Raw genomic sequence first — 20,903 nt, forward strand, 5'->3', positions numbered from 1 at the left:
GGCTGTGGAGGGCAAACCCCTCCGTAACACTATCTACGAGGAGTGCTGCAAAAGAAGGTCGTGGGGGTTGACATTTTCCTGGTGATTGTTATAGGCTCCGTGACAGATCACAGCTTCGCATTTGCTGCCTAAAGTAAAGTAAGTTTTCCACCAAACCCTGCTAAAGTTCGGTGTAGGATCTGGCCTCTTCCCGGTAGCTGTGAGGAAGGGGGCTGCCTCTCAGACGGGGCCCCATGGGTGGGGGCTGCCGTGGCGGGCTGCCCTTAGGGCTCCCAGGCAGCTGAAGGGAGCTGCGGCGGGGCCCGGCTCGCCCCTCCTCCCCGAGCCCCGCGGGGTGCTCCCTGAAGGCGGGCAGCGGTGCAGAGCCGTCAAGAGGGCAGCGCCGCCATTTCGGTCTCTATTGCTGCTCCACGCCCGCCAGGGGGCGGCCTCCTCCGAGGGCCTCACCACGCGCCGGGGGCCGCGCGGCGGGAGCCCGGTACCGGACGAGTGGCAGCGCCGCTGGGGGTCGTCCTTCGCGGACAGCCGCGCCGTGCTGTTGTCTCCGTTCGGTGTCCGTTCCCTGTCCGTCCTCCGGGGAAGACACCTGGGCGGGCGGCGGCGCCCGGAGGGGTGGAGGTAAGGCGGGGGCGGCTGCGGGGGGTCGGGTCAGGGCGGGTAGAGGTCGGTCCCTGCGAGGGGAAGGCTCGGTCCCTGTGAGGGGAGAGGTCCGTCCCGCCGCCCCACGGGCTTCCCGCAGTGACCGGGTTGCCGACTGCGACGCGCAGCCAGCGCTGCGGCCGGGCGCCCGTTCCCCGTCCGTTTCAGGTCCAGTGGAGGTGTCGTCCCCCGCCGCCCCAGCTCCTCCCAAGCCAAACGCGGGGCTCGACCACTGGCCACCCCTGCGGGGAGGTTGTCCAGGTCCCCGCGCTCGTCGTGGCCCGCCGGCCAGGGCCTTCGCCTTCGGATGTAGGGGAGGGACCCCTGTCCCCCCGAAACGGCAGGTGTGCGCTTGCGTCCCTGTGGCTGCGCGTGACTCCCCGGTAAGCGGTAGTGTGGGTACAGCACTTAACCGGCCAGCAGCACTTGTAAAGGTCCTGCAGGCTTCCCCCCTCCCGGGGCTCCCCCACTTCGCCTTGTCTCCAAAAGGTGGGTCCCTGTGTGCCTTCCTGCAGAGCTTTGCTCACGGAGCTGTTGGTCTCTAGAACTTGCGGTAAGGAGAGTGCCTGGAAACTATCGAATCCAGGCGCACCCGGCAGGACGCTGTGGCTCCTGCTGCCCGCCGTGTCAGGCGCTGAGCGGCGAGCGTGCACCAGGGTCAAGAGAGAAAGCAGGAGGCAAGTACTCGTCAGGCTGAGGTTTGGGTTGTATTTCCCCCTTTATTTAAATCCGGTGTGGTGTCCCCCTGCCAGCCCATCGTCCTGCTGCACCGCGCTCTGACGGTGGTGAGATGCAGAGCCCTGCCAACCGGTCCTGTCGTACCCGTGTTGAGCAGACGGGTGGGAGTTTGTCTTCTGACACGACAAACGCTGAGGCACAGCACGTTAAAACCAGCAATTTTGCTGCAGTTCTTTAATGTTGAGGCTGAATTTGGTGTTTCAAGAAACTTGGCATGCAGCTAATCTGCCAGGTGTTTCAGTTGTGGGGATACAGGCTCAGGGTGCTGGATTTTGCTTTTAGTTTGCAGGGTTGCTCAGTGAAAAATGGTTTGTGTTAAACTCCTTGTCCATTAGTGGAATGCAGGATTTGAAATCTCTGCAGGCATCACAAAGTGACAACCTGAGAGCTGGTCTTGAGAGGCTGGCCCTAGGCTGGTTGTGGAGAAATGAGTAATTGCCGGTGGAAGGACCAGCAAACCCTAGAGGTACCTGCAGTTGGCTTAAAAGAGAATGGCTGCAGTGCAGGTGTAGAGTGGTCCTCGCTGGCAGAGGCTTCCAGAGAGTCCTGCCTGAGGCTGATTGTCTTCTAGCAAGACTGCTGCCAGCTGGCATTTAAAGGTGTAGAGGCCTTCCTGCTTCTACTTGATGGTCAGATCAACCTGTTCTGGGGCTGGTTGTGGGCAGTTCTCATAAACAAAATGTTCTAATTGGTGCAGAGGTGTGTCCTAAACCAAGTTAGAGCAAGAACAGGTTACCTTTATGATTATCAGATGGATAGAGGGTGATTGTGGATCCTTCCCACCCTTGCTTAGATTGCAGTGATTTCTTATACGGACAACACAATTGTTTCTGTTCTCCAAAACATTTAACTGTCTTTTTACACACAAATATAATTTGTACATCATGAGGGAGACTCATGAGAAAATGTTCTGGGCATTCTCAGTCTGGAGAGTTTGTGGGCCAGGTGCATTACAGTAGCTAGATGGAGAGCCTGTTTCCTCCTCTTCCGCCATGGCAAAGCATGTTATTCAACATGTGCAGATTCTTCTGACTGGACCATCATTTGTGACGGTTTTGCTTCTTTGCGGGATAAAGAGCATTCATGGCACCAGAAAAAAAAAGGGGGAAGCTGTTCTTTTATAGCAGAGAAATAACGCATCTCAAAGCACATCTCAAAGAACAGGGCAGGGGAGAAAGAGCAGCACAAGGTAGACAGGGTATAGCTAAGTAATACTGCATTCCAGAAAGTGCTAAAAAGCAGGATATGAAAGCAGAACAGTGTGATGTTTGGCATCAAGCAGTTTGGCATGATGATTTAATGCTGTTTGCCACCATACTGGTGTAATAGCTGGTGCTGCTTAAAGTGCATTAGTGAGTGATGTGAAACTTGGGACTGGACCAAACCATTTAAGCTCCTTTGCTGATATTTCTCTTGCTATAAATGTTTCTTTATCAACTGTCAGCCAAGTATTCGTCATCATTTGAGATCCCTGAGGAAGGTACTGTGTTCTGGAACAGAAACTGAAAGCAGCAGAGAGGGCCAAGCACCCTGGAAAGATGGATCATAGTTATTTGGAGTAACAGTTGTTTAAAAATGTATCAGGAAAAATGCGGTGCTGTTCTTTGTTTAATATTCAGTCTTTATCATGAGTCAGGTAAACTGAGGTCTGGAATAGTTTACAGATGGAGCGCACTGTTTTTATGTTTCTGATTTAGGATATTATCTCAGGATTAGATGCTTCAGTAGTACCTACGACAGACATGAGTCTTGTGAGCCTCTTGTGAGACAGGGGCTTAGGCTTGTGCAGGTGAGATGGAGACAGCTGAAATAAGTAAAATATAACTGCAGTTTTAACTACTGTACAATTAAATTTACTTCTAGACAAATTAGTATCTTACGACTGCAATAAGCTTCTTTGGTGATGGGTAATTAGTATATTAGTATACTAAAGAAAAAAGGCTTCTGGGTGAACTGCAGGTATGGCGGAAGATCAGTTGTACACAAAGTAACAGAGAGACTCTTTAAAAAAAGTTTGTACTGGGTAACAGTAAGAGGGGAGGTTTTGCTCGCTGTTCTCCTGAAGGTTTATTCAGTCTTGCTGCCACACTCGCCTTTTGTGGTGGTTGTCATATGCAGTGGGTATGCTTTAGTTTAAATCTTTACCTTTACAAAAGTATGAATTTTATTATTGGTTTTGTTTGGATAATTTCCTTTTGGTCTGGTGAGCTAAGGCAAAGGTTCAACAATGTCCTGGGTCTGGGCAGTCTCGAGCACAACTACAGCCTGCATGAAGAATAGATGTGAGAGCAGCCCAGAGGAGAAAGACTTGGGGGTGTTGGTTGATGGGAAGATCTACATGAGCCGGCAGTGTGTGTGCTTGCAGCCCAGAAAGCCAGGCATATCCTGGGCTGCATCAAAAGGGGTGTGACCAGCAGGTGTAGGGAGGTGATCCTGCCCCTTTGCTCTGCTGTCATGACATGCCACCTGCAGTCCTTAGCTCGGCCCCAAACACAAGAGGAATGTGGACCTGTTGGAGCGAGTCCGGAGGAAGGCCATGAAGATGATCAGAGGTCTGGAGCACTTCTCCTGATAAGACAGGCTGAGAGAGCTGGGATTGCTCAGCCTGGAAAAGAGGAGGCTCTGGGGAGACCTTAGAGCAGCTTCCAGTAACTAAAGGGGGCCTACAGGAAATCTGGAGAGGGGACTTTTTACAAGGCATGCAGTGACAGGACAAGGGGGAATGGCTTTAACCTGAAAGTGTGTATATTAGAATTAGAAATAAGGAAGAAGTTCTTTACTGTGAGGGTGGTAAGGCCCTGGCACAGGTTGTTGAGAGAGGTTGTGGCTACCCCATCCCTCGCAGTGTTCAAGGCCAGGTTGGACAGAGCTTTGAGCAGCCTGGTGTAGTAATATGCAGTTTATTCAGTTACCTGGTAACAGAGGACCTTGCCTGTCTTAAAAACAAATCTTTCCCTATTGCTGTGAGCATTGGTTTTGGATTTTTGCTTTTTGTGATTTTACACTTATTAACATTTTGGGGTACAAAAAAAAATTAAGATATATCTATCATAATTATGCAGCTCTCAAGTTTTAAAAGAAATGTGCACAGATAGATGAGTGCAGTCTCTGAATCAGGGACTGGAGGTAAAACAGCTGGGGAAGGCTTGACACCAGTCCTTGATTGGATGGTACACTTAGCGTGCTGAAACCAGTGAAGTGCAGCTGAGAGCTGTAAGAAATGAAGTTCCATTATTTCTCATTCTTTGGTCATGTACTCTTACTCCAGCTCTAAATTTTGGGAGGACTTTTCCATCTCACAACTGTATTTCAAAGCAATCCAACCTTTCACTGACCAGCGCAACATGGTACAACTGCTAGCACTGAACGTTTCAGGTGGTGCTTCCCTAAAAAATATGGGGGTTCAATTTTTCTTTTTTTTACCTAGGAACATACTCAAGAAACTGTCCACTTTTGTAGTCACTTATTTTTTCTTAAAAGAATTTTTAAGTGACTTCGAATCTCTGTACTAAGAGTCTTAGAATACCATTTTTACTTTCTTATTTTACTTCCCGTCTCCTCCCCCTTTTTTCTTGATGGAAGTACCCACTGACATGGTAACAGAGTGCTTGATAAGGTAGATGTTGAAATAGTGTGTATCCAGAGTGGTATCAAAACCAACAATATAGAAAAGCTTGGACAAATAGACATCGGCTTGTTTCTTTGGATCTCCAGTTACAGTACTCAAAAAAAGTTGAAAAAAACCACCAAACAACAAATCAAGTTTAATTGTGAAAGCTGTTACATGTGGCAACAGTCATGTAGAATTTTTCGTAGAAAAGTGCGGTACTTAATTTCTAGACACTGCTTTAAAGCAAAAGGTTGAGATTTGAAGTTATTTGACTTCAAGTAGTAAAAGACCATATTCAGTCTTTGCCAATGCAACTCTTTCCACAGGAATAGAAAGTTGAAATATAAAAATATTCCCATTTTTAACACTGAATTCCAGGCAGGGAATATGAAGATAATATTGCCTATAATAACTTCCTTTTTCTTTTATGATATATAATTAGCTTGTAAAAGCAAAATTTTTTTGCAGAACGCCAACATAGGCAATTCTTAAATAACTGTTCCCTTAAATGTGTAGCTAACTGCAGTCAGTTAAGGTCACCTGGATACTCCAGATTATCACCTAATGAGCACAGGACTTTCCTCCTTTGGAAAAAAAAAAAAAAGACAACAAAACCAAAACAAAACAAACAGAAACCAAAACCAATCAAACAAACAAACAAAAACCACCACCACCACCAACAAAAAAAAAAATAAAAAAAGCCCTCCCATCCCAAGAAAAAAAAAACAAAACCCAAACAAAAAAAACACAACAATATTATTTCCCCACAGTAACCATCCATTAAAAGCTGCAAATTAAAAAAAAAAAAAAAATCAGACTTAAATGTGTAGATGTGCTTGAACACATTTTGCTGCCGTGAAATGTCACTATGATGTCAGCATATTTGCAAAGTGTTTAAGTCAACAAAATGGAGATTTTGGAGATTAATTAATGTGGTTGTTGGGAATTTAACGTTATCTATGTGCCAGATGTATCTAAGGCTCCCTATACAACCAGTTAAAGAGCTGAACTCTTAGTTGGTGATGGAAAGTAGATTTATGACTCTGAAACCCGTTCTGTCCTTCCCCTGTTTCTGTAATATAGGAGCACATGAAAATGAACTGGATGGGCCTGATCTCCTTAGCTAAATGTCTAATTTATATGCCTAAAATTAGGCAGTTGTAAGTATCTTGTTGTTTGTTGTTGCACCCCTGGGATCAACAATAATGGTACCATTCCATTAAGATCACTAAATGCAGAATTAGTTTTCCTTTTTTTTTTTAATTTTTTTTTCTCTCTGAAGTGGGAAGGAATTTTGAGATATATATTCTCTTTAAATAAAGACATGGGACTGAAGTTGCTGTCTGGCCCTCAAGCTTCTCAGGTAGTATGCTGAGTTTCCATATTCAGGCAATGAATAACAGCACATTGAAGTTGAGCTTTTTGGAATACTCCATTTTCTTCCCCAGTCCCATATAGTCACAGAAATATTTTAACTGTTTTGCCCTTACATTCCAGTTCCACATGTTCCATTTATGATAAACATATTTTGTGAATCAGGTATGCTTAGAAGTCTGAGGTGGGAAAAAAAATCCATGTCAGAACCTATCCAGTGGTACTGAAGCCCAGGACATTCAAGGTCTTTTTAGAAGCAGTTAAACTGATGTAGATGGTGACTTGAAGCAATGCTTGGCTCTGCCTGTATGAGGGGAAGTAAGGTAGGAGAGGAGTGGAATAAATTTGTTTGCATCTATGTTCATACAGTAAATATTTTCAGACTAATCTTGTCTGCTTATGAACACAAACCAGATAGAACAGATACATAATTTATATGGTGTTGTGAACCAACATATCCTAAAAATCCATGCTGTAGTTATTGAATATGATATATAGCAAGATGGGTTTGATGTGCCCATAGCATATAGAGATAAGTCAACTTGCAAAATAAGGATCAAAGCTTGGAATTCACTTTTCTGCCTCAGAAGGTCTACTTGTCATTTTTTTGAGTTTAAAGAGGTTGAAGGCATGTTAAATTCTCATCTGTATGTAAAGTAAGATCTTTATAGCATACAAAGGACTTGAGGAAGGTCTCCCTTCCTTACGCATCTTGTACTTTTTTATGCATTAGTGAAGTGATGCAATTAGTAAAATCTATGCAGTATCCAAATGCAGGAGTTGCAGGTCATAAGACAATTGGCATATACTGTGGGAAAACCACAAAATGTTTTTATAGTGCAGAGAGAATACAGAGGAGCAGTAGCCACTTGTTCTTCAAAGAGTTTGTCTTCTACAGAAGTGGTGATACCAAGTGCTAAAGTACTGTCCATGTTTACCTTAGACTACTGAATGCTTTAAACAAGCCCCAATTATCAATTTGAAAATTATTAAAATATGGAAATTAAAAAATATTAAAAAGGGGAAAATGATTGAATTCTTACAAAGAATAAAGAAAATAGATGTGACCTCTTCATGGTGTGTTCAGAAGACTGTCAAAAATTATAAGGCATGTTCTGAATTCCACTTGAACTGCTTCCCAGGAACAGTGGCTGTATTGCTTATCTTTTAGAAAATTGGTGATTCTTTGGAAGTACTTTTTCACATTTAATCTAGTGCTTTTTAGGAGCCATGTTTGAAAGTTCTTTCTTGCTTTTGATCGTTCTTCTGACAAAGATATCTCTAATTGTTCAATTTGCTGATGAATAGCATTTTGGAATTTATCAATCTTGCTTGTATTACAAACACCAGCAGGAAGATTTTTGCTAAATAGTTAGAAGATCTGTTGGAGGAACTTGTAGGTTATTCAGTGTGACATTATTCTTTGTGACCTTGGTGATCTCCATGGGGCATCTGAAATCGGTTGTTCCGCTGAGACATTGCTTGGAAAAATAGCCACCCATTTTGCACAGAAATTTCATGTTGTGGTAGTTCATTTCAGTTCCTTGGAAATGGCAAAGTGGATGAGAGATTTTGATGTACAATGCCAATGTAATGCAAGCTTGGAGTAAGATTCTCTGAACCAAGGTGGTCATGCTGATGAAGTAGCCAGTAAGCTTGCAGTTTCTTGGTTGTCTTGTCTGTGGTCACGTGCTTCTCCTTTGTGTCTCTGAATTTACTTCCTTCGTATGACATGCTGGGTATTACTCATTTTGTAGGAATTACATTTTTATCAACTAAGATCCTGCCAAGGTTTACTGTTTATTTCAGTTTCAAACAATTGCTAGGTTTGCTTGTTTCTCCTTTGACTGTATTTAATTGAAAAAAAGAAATGATTCAGTCTGGTCAGTCAGAAGTTGTGGACATATTAGCAGGTTAGAATCATCTTTTCCTAGTCTTACTAGAGTAGGCAGTCTTGCTTTATGTTGGCTTAGACTGTGAAAAAGAATCACATCCCCAGATAACAGATATGCAGATATGTCCTCTAAACAAGATGTAATTTTATTGGCTTTAAAACAAATGTCTTTTTTTGGTAGGACAAATCATTTTGATTGAGGAGTAGCTTAAATTTTATTAGCAAAGTTACCCTGTTCTTGACACAAGCATTGACTAATTTGGGGCATATGTTGCTATCACTGCATTGTCAAAAAAAAATAAGTATATACAACTCAAGCCTTTTTCAAATGTCTTATGTTCAGGACCACCCCATCCAGTGTAATGCTGTCACATGTCTCCCAGTGTTTGGCCAGTGTTCTTCTCCGAAAATCAAGTTTTTGGTTGAGCCTGTAGAAGCACTGCAGGTAGCCACCAGCATTTTTATAGTAAGTGCCCAAAACAGGCTTAGCCTTTTGTGGTGACAGTTCCTCAGTGAGATAGTGCCTCAGAAGCACTATGGCTTGAAATGAAAGTGCTTGATTGGCTCCTGAATATGCACTAGCAAAGTGCTATGTTGCTAGATGGTGCTGGCTTCCTCTAGTACAGTACCAACCCTTTTAGTTGGCTCTAATAGTCACGGTACGATGGTGATTCAAAAGGAAGACTGGGTTGAACGTTAAGATAGGCAAACCTTACAAGGCATTTAACAGGTAGATTTGCTTGTCTTCTTGGAGGAATCTTTAAGGATTGCTAAATCTATATGTAAACCAAACTGATTTGGACACTGAAGTGTACGGAGTTTAGAAGGCCAGGGGACATTCCTTTATGTAATTCAGCCTGCATAATTACAGGGATATTTGAAAAAGAATATGGAAAATGTTGGACTCAGGAATGTTTGATGTAAGCAGCAAAGGAACTTCTGGACATTTCTGAGATTAAAAAGTATTTTTTGTTTGGTTGGGTTTTTTTCATAAATCCTGTTGATGCTTGGGAGGACCTGTCATAATGTGACAGACTGAAAGACTGCTATGGGTAAGCAGTTTAGAATCACAGAATCATAGAATAGTTAGGGCTGGAAAGGACCTTAAGATCATCTAGTTCGAACCGCAGGGACACCTCACACTAAACCACATCACCCAAGGCTCTGTCCAACCTGGCCTTGAACACCACCAGGGAAGGAGCTTTCAAACCTTCCCTGGGCAACCCATTCCAGTGCCTCATCACTCTAACAGTAAAGAATCTCTTAAAGAATTCCTTAGCAAGCCACAGGACAGCTTCAGCAGTTATACAGTAGGACCTCAAGAATACATTAATGCTTCTGTGGTTATTCTTCTGGTTTTGCTACTGCTGTGTTAATGTAGCACTGTCATAAATTATTTCCACCCAGAGATCTTCAGAGAAGTTGGTTTATGAGTAAAATTGTGGGGAGGATGGTTTTGCATTTGGAAAACTGGACAGAGACTTAAGAAGATAGATTGGAATGGTAGATTTAATGCCTGGATTTACCACAGATATCTTTTGGTAAGACCTTGAATTACTTTCTCTTTCAATTCTTGGTTGTTTTTTTGTTAAAGATGGGATTATTAAATTTTCCTTTATTTTTTTGTTTGCTGTAGCTGTTTGCGTTCCTTACATATCTTATATGTGCTATGGCTTCTAGTGTATAAGGGATCTAAAGTTATTTCAAGACCTTGTCTTTGTTATTTTTTTTTAAATTATTTTGAAGTCTGTGCACATATCAAAATGATTTAAGATAAACTATAATTAACATGTAGTGTTAGAAAGGTCAGAATATTTTTATCAAAATTTAGTGTAATAATAAAAAGTTACTGAAGGTTATACTAGAGGGATAACTGAGTTCACCTGAAATTAGGTGTATCACAAAAGATCCCGGGACATAGAATTTGTTAGTCTTTACCCATGGTCTAAAGCAGTGGCAAATATATATGTTTCTCTGACTTTTTTACATTGACACAAAGTTAATGTTAAAAATGTAGTAGAGTGTTTATTTTTTAGCTGAGGAGGTTATAGTGTTGAAAGTTTTGCTTTAATAGACTTGACTGAGCAGAATAAAAGTAAGTAGTGGACTGAATCAGATCTTGATGAGTGGCTGGAGCATATAGTTGGAGATGCTGAGCTGAAATGGGTTAATTCAAGGCATCATGTGAGAATAAATCGCGTCAGATTCATGCCTGGTCACATTAAGAATGTCTGTACAGTAATGTCAGAGTGATCAGAGTCTGATCCAAAAGCTTTACCATCAGAAACATGGTTTTAATGTCAGACTACAGGTTTGATTGTTCAGTTCAGAATTAAATGCTAATTCATTTCACCTTAAATTTGGCTCACGCTTTGCAGCAGAAAGCTCAGGACAGAATTTCAACTTGAAGTACATATTCATGCCTCTGTTGCATTAAATGGAGCAAATCAGGTAAAGCCTGGCCCTTTCATCTACTAAAGCAATATGAGAAACAGCTTAGTGATGCATAGCAAAGCTGGATCTGATTCACTGTTAAACAGTTTTATTCTGTTTGTGCACTGGAGAGCAGAGTCACATCACCAGTCACACCTTGTTTTCCTTCCGTTTTGATTTCATAGGTGATCCATGAGTTATTTGGATGTTGTGAAAAAATACTAAAATTTCAAGGGGAGATTAAACAATAATTAAGAGCCTTTAACTGTTACTGAAAACACTTAAGTTTTCTTTTTTTCTGGTAGGAAATATACAGTTCAAGCACTAACTGCTTATAAAGCCCTCATTCATATTACTGAGGGCTGTACAAGTGATGGAACACTCACAGGGATACGAAGAAAAGATTAATCTTTATTGAGTATCTGCCATGGGGAAAATGTAGAAGTCATAACCAACCAGAAAAAAAAAAAAAAAAAAAAGAGGTGGAATATCCTGCAAATGTTGCTTGGCTTTCTAAGGGAGTTTCCATCTGTCTCACTCGGTGTTAGATCTTTATGACCCTAGTGTTCTCATCTGTTTGCAATCAGGTGTAATAAACAGAGTAGCATTACTGTTCATCTGTCTGTAAGGTCACTTTGGCAGCCAATAAAATAGCATTCGTGAAAGCATATCTACAGTGATAGGAGATACAAGGTTCCCAGTGCTTTCTCACTTGTACTAGTCAGTGCTGGTCTTGTTAAAATGGTGTGTGTGGTAAAATAAGAAACCAAAATGCCAGACTAGATTCCAGGATAGGGGCTCACTTGGTTTTCTTGCTGAGAAGTGTTTTCTTTCTTTCTGTGAAGAGTGCAATCATGACTGTATTTCTTCTCTCAGATGTGAAAAGCCCTTAGCCCTGAATCACAGAATCCAATAAATATCATAGGGAAACCTCCATCCAGCCAGCTTGTTTGTTGTCAGTGGCAGAGGAAATGTTTCATGCTGCATGTGTTTTTAGAGGTCTTAGTCAAATTACTCTTGGGAGCAAACCTCTAACAGGGTAAAGATGATGTTGAGCTTAGGGTTTTAAGTTTTAGCGTTTAGCAGCCAAATTGATGTGGTATTCTGAATTTAGGAGCATGTGTTGTGTAGAAGGTAACCTGAAGTAGTCATGTGATCATGTCTTAATGTCACATCCACAGAGGCGAGCATTAGCTATATTGTGAAGTGTCTCAGCTCCTCACTTCTAGTACTTGGTCCTAAGACTGGTTGCAGAATGTAGAACAGAGCAAAACCATTTAAGACAAAACTCGTAAAAAGCTAAGAACTGCAGCAATTTACCCTGAGATTTCTGACTACCGTATGTGTGTTACAAACCTGTCTTACAGTGTTGGTGCCAGATACAGGTCAGTCTGTGTTGTATGTTAGCCTTTATTAGAGGCTACAAACATGCATTAATATTATTCCATGTTATAATATATGCATGCAGTGATTCTGTAGTTTATCCTGTGTATCATCCTCATAGTAACAAGAGAGTATTTATGGTCACTAACATTGTGTGGAGGGCAACTACTGTTCTGATGTAATGAAAACTCCTTTGTGTTGCTGAAAAATACATTTTACTTCAGTATGGCAGTTTGCTTGTGAGAAATGTCTTGAACAATGAGGCATGACTGTACGAAACTGCTAAGCAGTGATGCAGAATTGCCCAGATACGAGGAGGTGAAGACTTAACAGTATGTGCCAGGTGTGTTTATAATTTTTTAAAATTTATTTTAGGAACTAATGAGACCTGTTTTCTGACCTTCTTTCACTTGACTCTCCAACTCTTCATCACAGTGTTCTGTCAAAGCTTTCAGAAGGTAGGACAGAGGACATACTGTAACTATTTTAAAACTCCAGATGTGATCTTAATCTCTCCTGAGTGATTAGGATTTTTCTTAGTGAGGTCAGCAGGCTCTTTTTCATCCCTGTCCAGCTTCTAATTTTGTGAACTTTGGAGGACAGCATTTATTTTGAGGTCTGAACTGCTCTCTCAAACATCATTGAAGCTGGATGATGGTTTGGAGAAGTTACTGTGGGAAGCAAGACAGTTGGACTGTGTAGTGCCTTGTTTCTAGGAAATCAGTTGAGAAGTGTAGTACACATAATTACGTATTTTCCATGTAAAAGTTATTAATAATACACATAGTATGTCTTTGGAATTAATCATTATTGTCAAGTATAGTTACAGTGGACTTCTTGTGAACTTCCTGTGAAATCTGGTGAGGACAGAGTATTGACATGGACTTGCTTTTACAACAGAAGTAATAATCATGCCAGCTTCTGCTTGGGTATTTGGTTTTGTTGTTTGTTTTGTGTGCTTTGTGTTTTTTGGTTGGTTGGCTTTTGTTTGTTTTGTTGTGTTTTTTCCTTTTGTTTTTGGTTTCACTATGTTTTTCTTGGGGGAGTGGGGGGATTGTGCCCTTCTCCAGTAAATGTTGGTGTTTCAGATTAGATTTCTTAACCTAGGGAGATGATCACATCATGACAAGGTAATTTCCAGCAGTTCTAACAGCTGGCATTGGTAATGATCTTGGCTAAAGAATTAAATATTAAGTGGTTATAGAGACACTTTTGTCTGTGACTGATGGATTATCAGGTAAAAATGCTGCTGTTGAAGGCTCTCATAAGTCTTGACAGAAATGTGTGATCACATAATTTTCTGCAGCAAGGCAGATTCCAAATTGGGAACAGTTCGGGTTGTTCCAGGAAATATGACTGTATCAGTTCCCTGCCTGCAGCATGCATGGGAGCGTTCAGGCAACATCTATTCTCACGCTTCACACTACATCAGAAATAGTTGAGGCTTCCTGCTTGAAGACCTCCAGTGAATCTTGGGACATTAAATTCTTTTGCTGTATAGAGTGTGACTCCAGAGTGAAGAACTATCTGTACTGTGTGTTTTACTACTTAGGATTTAGCCAAAGTCTGACTGTGAAAGAACTAGGTGGGCTTTCTAAGCCCTTTCTCAGTCTTTGTTCAGTAAAAGATTGTTTGGGCAATGTGGGAGGAGACAGCTTCTGGAATGAGTGAATTGGCACGTGTGCCTTTTAATGTAGTGCAGTTAGCAAGTGGTCTACACTTTGGTACCAGCACTTATTTTGAAATTCTCTGCACAAATGAGCAGGCTAGAGACAGATCAGTGTTGTGGGCAGCATCTGAACACAGGAATGTGCCAAAACTGTGACCCAGTTTACCAAAAAGCTTATTTCAAAGCTTTTAGGAATGACAACTTCAAACCCTGTGATAGAATAAAGAGCATAGGTTGATGGGTTTCTGTCTGGACACTTGCATGTTAGATGAAGAGAGGCTGCAGTGCTTATCTCAACTTACTTATCCCAGCTCCACAGTTATGACACTGACTGAGCAGTTACATCCTCACTTCAGAGGCCTAGTAGTCACCTTCTGTGAACCATCATTCAGATTAGGTGTATGGATTTGTGTCAGTATTGCGGTTGTACTCAATGTTGAATGCTGGAAGCCCCACACACCCACCTAATTTCTAGAATTGATGATTTCTTGGAAAAACTAAAACTGGGTTAGTGAATGAGTCCCCTTCAGTCCAATATTCCTCTTGACTGAAAAACAACCTGACTTGGAGACTAAGAGCTGCAAACTTTCCTAAAGCTTCTTTTCTAAAGACCACTTTTGCTTTTGTAGAGATTTATAGTAAAATCTTAGGACTAATGAGGAGGGAGTAGAATTCAAACCAATAACACTTTTATTGTCAGATATAAAACATTCACTTACCATGTAACAACATACTGAGGGTGCTGGAAATTCTTTATTATGAGTATGCCCTTGGGCTACAGCAGGATTTATCTGCTGTGCAATACCTCTATATTGAAAGGGTGAAGCAATTGAAATTTCTCTTGCAGGTCCCACACCACAAGGTGTTAACAAGGCGAACCCCTGAGATGCACCACTGTTTTGACAGGTATGTTGGCTTTGATTGCCTGTGATATTAATTCAAGATAAAATAATAAACTAGAAAGATAATGCAAGAAAAACTCTTGGCAACAGTGGCATCATCGTTCACACCCTGACAGTCTAAGGACAAGGGAATCATAGAATGGTTTGGGTTGGAAGAACCTTAAAGATCGTCTAGTTCCAACCCATGAAAGGGACACCTTCCGCTCCACCAGGTTGTTTAAAGCCCCATCCATCCTGGCCTTGAACACTGCCAGGGATGGGGCAGCCACAGGTGCTCTGGGCAGCCTGTGCCAGCCCCTCATCACCCTAACAAGAAATAATTTGTTCCTAATGTCTAATCTAAATCTTTTCATTGACAGTTTGAAGAATTAAAGATTAAAGAATTCAGTTTAAATTCAGGCTCAAGTTCAGTTTAAAGAATTAAAGGAAGATAATTGCTTTCATTCAGTAGATAATAGTCGAGGAAGTAACAGACCAGGTTCTGGGTATAGAAGAGCAGGAGTACATGCTACACTCCTTGCCTGTTACTGCTTAAAATGTAAAAATTATTCTGGCTGTCCTGCATTTTTTTTAACTGAAACAGCACTTCTGGCTCTGAAAGCCTCTGTTTGAGGTAAGTCTTGTCTGTTACTGTGCAGTTAGTACCACACCATGATTCAGACATGAGAAGAAGAGGTGAAATGGGATATAAGTAGCTCAGAACATGTTTCAGTGTAACTGGATATTGTATGTAGTACTCTTCAAGCCTTCTGAAATATTTGTAGAAAAAGAATGATATTTTTTCAGACTGGAATGACCCTAGTGTACACAGAAGAGGGTTCTGATTTGGGCTGCAGATGGGTCATGTGGTAGAATAGCCTTTGTGTGGGTCTGGAATTTCACCACAGTCCCAAGACTTTCTTGGTAACTCTTAGGAATAACTGAATAGGACCAATTTTTACATGACGGTTCCCACTTAGTGCTGTTCTGTTAGAAATGATAATCAAGGGGACAGCCTAGTAAATCTGTCTGAGAGACATAAGTTAGTTATAACTTACTGTAACATAGTAAGTTATATCTGAGAGAGATGATAGAGCAGTATTGGTAGTTACCTCTCTTCTTTATTTGTTGCTTCCTTTCCTGTGACTGCTAGAAAAATGCCTTTATTTCCTGCCAGCTTTAGGTTCCAGGCAGCCAGGACAGCTGTAGTCTGGACTGTCCAGTCCAGCCTGCTGAAAGTGCTGTTGAAAAATCCGTGCCAGCTGGGCCCTCCATAGCAAAAGAAAACAAGAACTTCCATGATTCTGGTTACTAACACACTTTATTTCTACAGACTTGTGTGTCTTGGTAAGGTGATGGAGAGAAGTAACTTTTGGGTATTATTTCTGTAGTGCTAGAAGGGAAAGGTTTTCCTTGTGTTATTTCCAGTTTTATAAAAACTTAAGAGTATTTTTAGAAAGTGGAGGGAAAGTGCTGTTCTGGCTTTCGGGCTTTTTCTACCCATCTTGCCTGCTTGTTTTGGGCCGCCTCTACTTTTTAGAGATGTTATCTCATCCACAAAGAGAGTCCATTTGTAAACTTGGTGAGTAGTTTGTGGTTTGCTTCTTTTTTTCTCCCTGTATTTTATGCAGCAGCTTAATTTAAAATGCTCCACAGGAAAGGTGTTGATGACTGCTATTGCCTAGCAAGCAACTAATAATTATATGATGCCCCTATTTTCTCCCAGTGTGAGGTAAGAAGGAAGGGGAATTCCCAGCACTGAGTGCTTAGACATTCTTTTTTTTTCTGACAGAATTTAGGGTGAAAGATTGAGTCTTTCCAGCTCTGTAAAGAGAGTTGGGATGGGTTACTCAGTTCTTTGGATCTTGAGCAGAGGAGATCAATGGTAAGCTGTTTATAAGGAGCTTAATTTCTTGTAAGGAATATACTTATAAGTAATATATACCCTTTCAAGTAATATCTTTGTAATGCATGATATTTCTAATGGTGTCTTGAACAAAGTAATTTCCTGAATTAAAATCTTTTTTTCCTTAATTATGCTGTGGTTTTCACCACCAGGAGTGTTATTAGCAAATGGAGGCCCGATTTCTTCCTTCAATGGGATAGCAATAATTCAGCTTGGAGGAGGTGTGTTTTGTTCCCCAAATCCAAATAACTTTGTTCCAGAAAGCCATTTACTGTGGTAGAGTATGAACCTACACGCAAGTTGCAGGTGTATGGAAACTTGAGTAAGTTCACATGTAGAAAGGCCTTTACTCTTGGTGCCCCAATGTGAATGAGGAGCTGTTAATCACAGGTTGATGGACAGACGTGCTATGTTGGAAAGAGACACAGGAATGGGAGAGAAGATGCTGGACCTCGAAACCTCAAGAGGTGTTGCATTTTCTGTCACCAACTTAAGTTTGCCTCTTGATACCTTTTTTTTTTTTCCTCCTCAGAACTTACGGTTTTCAGACAGTGACCTTAGGCAACACCTTACAAATCTCTTCAGTCTAAAATATTGCTGTTCCTTTGGAAAGTGATACAGTTTGCAGAGCTAAGAAACAAGAAGTGAAGGAAAGGTGACAATCAAGTAGTTGAGATGATTAGAGTACCTGGAGGAGACAAATGTGAATTCATGAAGTAAATCAAATTAATCCTCTGCTCTTCATTCTGTCTCCAAAAATGTGATGACTCATGTATATGCTTTTTTGCATAACTTGGGCTAACACCTCCCACTTCTACTTTATTCTTCTCTGTTTGCTGGTTGAACATGCTAATTTAATGAATATGACCATGCCTATTCTAGTTTAATAACTCCTGGTTCAGAGAAAAAACTTCCTGAGGGACAAAAAGATGCCAAGTTTGTTACCCATTTTTCTGACATCTTAAAGTCCAGATCTATTTCCAGTGTGGATATGTTAGATCCAGAAGACTCTCTTATCCAGGGGAAGTTGGGACATAATGTTGTTTAATTGTGCAGGCTCAAGCTGAGTTAAACAGAGGTGCCAACGTCTGCTTCAAGGACATTTTGGAGTCTAGCTTTATGAGCAGATGGCAACACGGAATGAGGCAACTGTGGTTTTCTTCCCCAGTCTGCTGTTGGCCTGCTGTGTGACCTTGGACAAATGACTTGCTGTCCAGTTCTTGCTTTTATCTACTATTCTCCAGTCACTGGAGGAGACAAATGCTTTATACAGGAGACAGTGAGACTGGTTTTGATAAGAATTTTCTGGTTATATCTGCCAGCAGAGAGAGAGGCCATTTGAAAACCAGGTCTGTCACTATTACAGTAAAGTAGCTTTTATGATCTGATTTTTTTTAGTTTATTGTACTGATAAAGACACCAAACACAGCTTGGGTACCTTAATCACCTTTAAAGAATTCTAAAGAAGGAAAATGCCCCTTGGGTTGTACAGCTCACTGTACAACCTCTTTTTACCTTTTTATCTTTTTCTAGTGCTTTGTGCTAGCAATTTAGAAATGTGTTTTCCATCATTAACTAAAATGGGAATCTAGACAAGAACTAACTGTGTCAAAATCTACAACAGAAATACCTACATTTGAGCAAATAATTCCTTTCCCCAAGGTTCTAGCTGTAATCGCTTTGTATCTTATCACTACCCTGCACCTCATCCCAGAAGAAGTCAGTCCCTGGGTTTATGTACTTTGACAAGAACTCATACTACTTTCAGGAAAGCTTTAACATTTGCCACATTAGCAGTCATGGCAGTGGCAGCTGTTCTTGCTCCTGCTGGTCTACTGTATTGATATGTGCTGGGGCCACCAGTGTTGAGGGGACCATTGAGTAGCTCTGTATGAAAATGTTTACCTGGCTGGAATTGTGTTGTCCCTGTAAATCGTAGTCAAAATTTGTTCAGTCGTAAACCCTTTCAGAATATAGGCCATTGTGAGCAATGTCAGTCTAGAGATAAAATTGCCTTACTCTCACTCTTTCAGGTTTCCCACCGAGTAAGCTATTGATAGATAACTGAGGGTTGCTGGAGTTGCTTGTTAGGAACTTTGTTCATGCACTTACTTGATTAATGTGTGTAATTGTTTATTGTACCATATAATCTGACATTTAATCTAGAAGGGTGGAGTTGCTGAGTTGTTATTTGCCATTATTAGATTTCTAAAGCAGGGCCATTAATTACTCTTAATATAGGCTTGTGCTCAGCAGTGCAGTAAATTAAGCTGATAGATAAAACATTATTTTGTTGTTCATATTACCCTGTCATTTATAAATTTTGGGGTTTAATTATGTCCTGATCACTGTTTATATTGCTGCATTAATGCTATCAGGCATTAGTATTAAATTCAACACAATTTGGTTTTAATGATCAGTTAAGCTTTTCTTTAGAGAGGCCAGTCTTGTTTGATTCATTAAACTAAAGGAAAAGATGTGAAAGCTGTTTTTCAAGCATGTATAGGACTCTTAAATTCCACTTGATGGAAAACACACAAAAAAAATCAACTGAAAGTGTATTTTTGCTATTAATTTTAGGCAAGTATTTGTTGGCCCTCAAGACTACTCTCTTACCACTTAAGGTTCGGTAGAAAGGAGACTAAATTACCATCAATGGGCTGGTTTAGTACAAATTACAGAAAGGAGCAATTGTGAGTGCATTTTCTGAAACATTAAATCCTTGTGAAGAATTGGCTCTTAAACTTCATAGTTAGGAGGTCTTTAACACCCCATTGAATCTCATGCTTGAAAAGTATAGTAATTCCAGAGGTGGTTTCTTCCTTTAACAAAAATAGTTCAAAGGGACTGTAACTACTTAGTAGTAGTTATTGTCCATGGGGTCATCATCGCAGTTCTTCTTTAGAACTAATGTAGGACACTACTAGCAGATACTTGTTTCGAACCTGTGAATATGAGTGAATGTATGTGGGTGCAATAGCAGAGAAGTTCTGATACTCAGTTTGACATGGAAACTGGAGTTGAAATTTCAGGTTAAGTGGGAGCATGTTTACCCACAAAAAGATCTCTGCTTTACTTTAAGAAGGTGTTAATTTGATCGTGTGCTAAATTTAAGTCTTCATAGGATAGTTTTGTGCTATTATGTGCTCCTTTTTTCCTGTTGTCTTGGGGAAGCAAAGCATGGCTCAGTTCTCATTCTCTGCTTAGAGCTGTAGTTTAAATGAGAATTTGTCTTTATACTGAAAGCTTATTCCTGAAGATCTTTCTAACTCAAAGTAGGCAGTAGGATTAAGAGTAGATGTTGGTTTAGTTTTCAGGGATACTGAGGCCTGAAACTGAGTTGATTCCTTGTATTGCCAAAACTCTATTGCACCTGAGAATGTTTTCCTTGCTTCTATTAATGAAACCTTATTTTACATATAAGCATTAATGTGTTTCTGCTAAGAGGAGAATGGGCAGAGGAGCATGCCCATAATCTAATGATATGCTAGTGATGAGAACATGAATGGATGTTAACGATGGGATCTGAAGCTTTGTCCTGGTTTCGGCTGGGACAGAGTTAATTTTCTTCCTAGTAGCTAGAGCAGTCCTGTCTTTTGGCTTCAGTCTAAGAACAATGCTGATAACACATCCATGTTTTAGCTGTTGCTTGGTAGCACTTTCCCTGACCAAGGACTTTTGAGTTCAGAGCAGCTGAACCTATCCACTTGTTTGGGTTGCTTCCTGCACTCTGACTTTGTTCCAGCAACGTCTCATCTTTTAATGCTCATGTGTAGCTAATTGTATTCCTCTGATAATATCTTAGGAACCAAAACAGTTTGAGTCTTAAGCAGACAAGAAGTGTAATGCTTGACATGATGTTTCCTGTGTTTTTTAAAGTGAAGCTGTAATGTCTGCCTCATATGGGAATAAACCATGCAATTAATCTAACAATCCTAATGATAAAGGGATGTGACAGATCAGAAGCAAGCATATAAGGTTACCTCTTACCTTTTAGCAACCGTATGTTGACATCTCTTTTGTGTGAGGCACAGTTCAGTGTATGCAGTTTCGCAGTCTGGATATGGTATCTCTGCCACACAGATGAAATATGAGGCAGTATGACCAAAGACTGCTGTTAACAAGCAAAAGTTTTATGTGTCCAGCCTACCTACAACTGTTCTGTGAAGGTTTTTAAGGTCTGATGTCATTTGGGTTAAGGGGTGTTTGTTAGGTGCCCGTGTATTAGAAATTAAGGTTTATTTTATGCCTTCATGGGTATGTCTTGAAAAACTGGAGGTTACATCAAATGTACAAGCTTTAAAGAAAATCTGTAGAATGTGAAGGGAAACTATTATATCTCTGTAAGCCAGAACAGCTACATGTTAAATCTGTGT

At 40.9% G+C, this 20,903-nt stretch overlaps 1 protein-coding gene across 1 annotated transcript in view; it reads left to right on the plus strand.

The window, feature by feature from the left end:
- Positions 1-551: 551 nt before the first annotated feature.
- LOC130607693 (MOB kinase activator 3B-like) overlaps positions 552-20,903 on the plus strand; it is a gene marked incomplete at its 3' end in the record, with an annotated part of 38,646 nt that continues 18,294 nt past the window's right edge. Inside the window, exon 1 of the mRNA XM_057425028.1 lies at positions 552-618. The remainder of the gene's footprint in view (positions 619-20,903) is intronic.

Source organism: Pezoporus wallicus, unplaced genomic scaffold (assembly GCF_028554395.1).
Source record: "Pezoporus wallicus isolate ANWC-B61680 ecotype Strahan unplaced genomic scaffold, APGP_CSIRO_Pwel_v1 contig_2770, whole genome shotgun sequence".
Classification (NCBI taxonomy): domain Eukaryota; kingdom Metazoa; phylum Chordata; class Aves; order Psittaciformes; family Psittacidae; genus Pezoporus; species Pezoporus wallicus.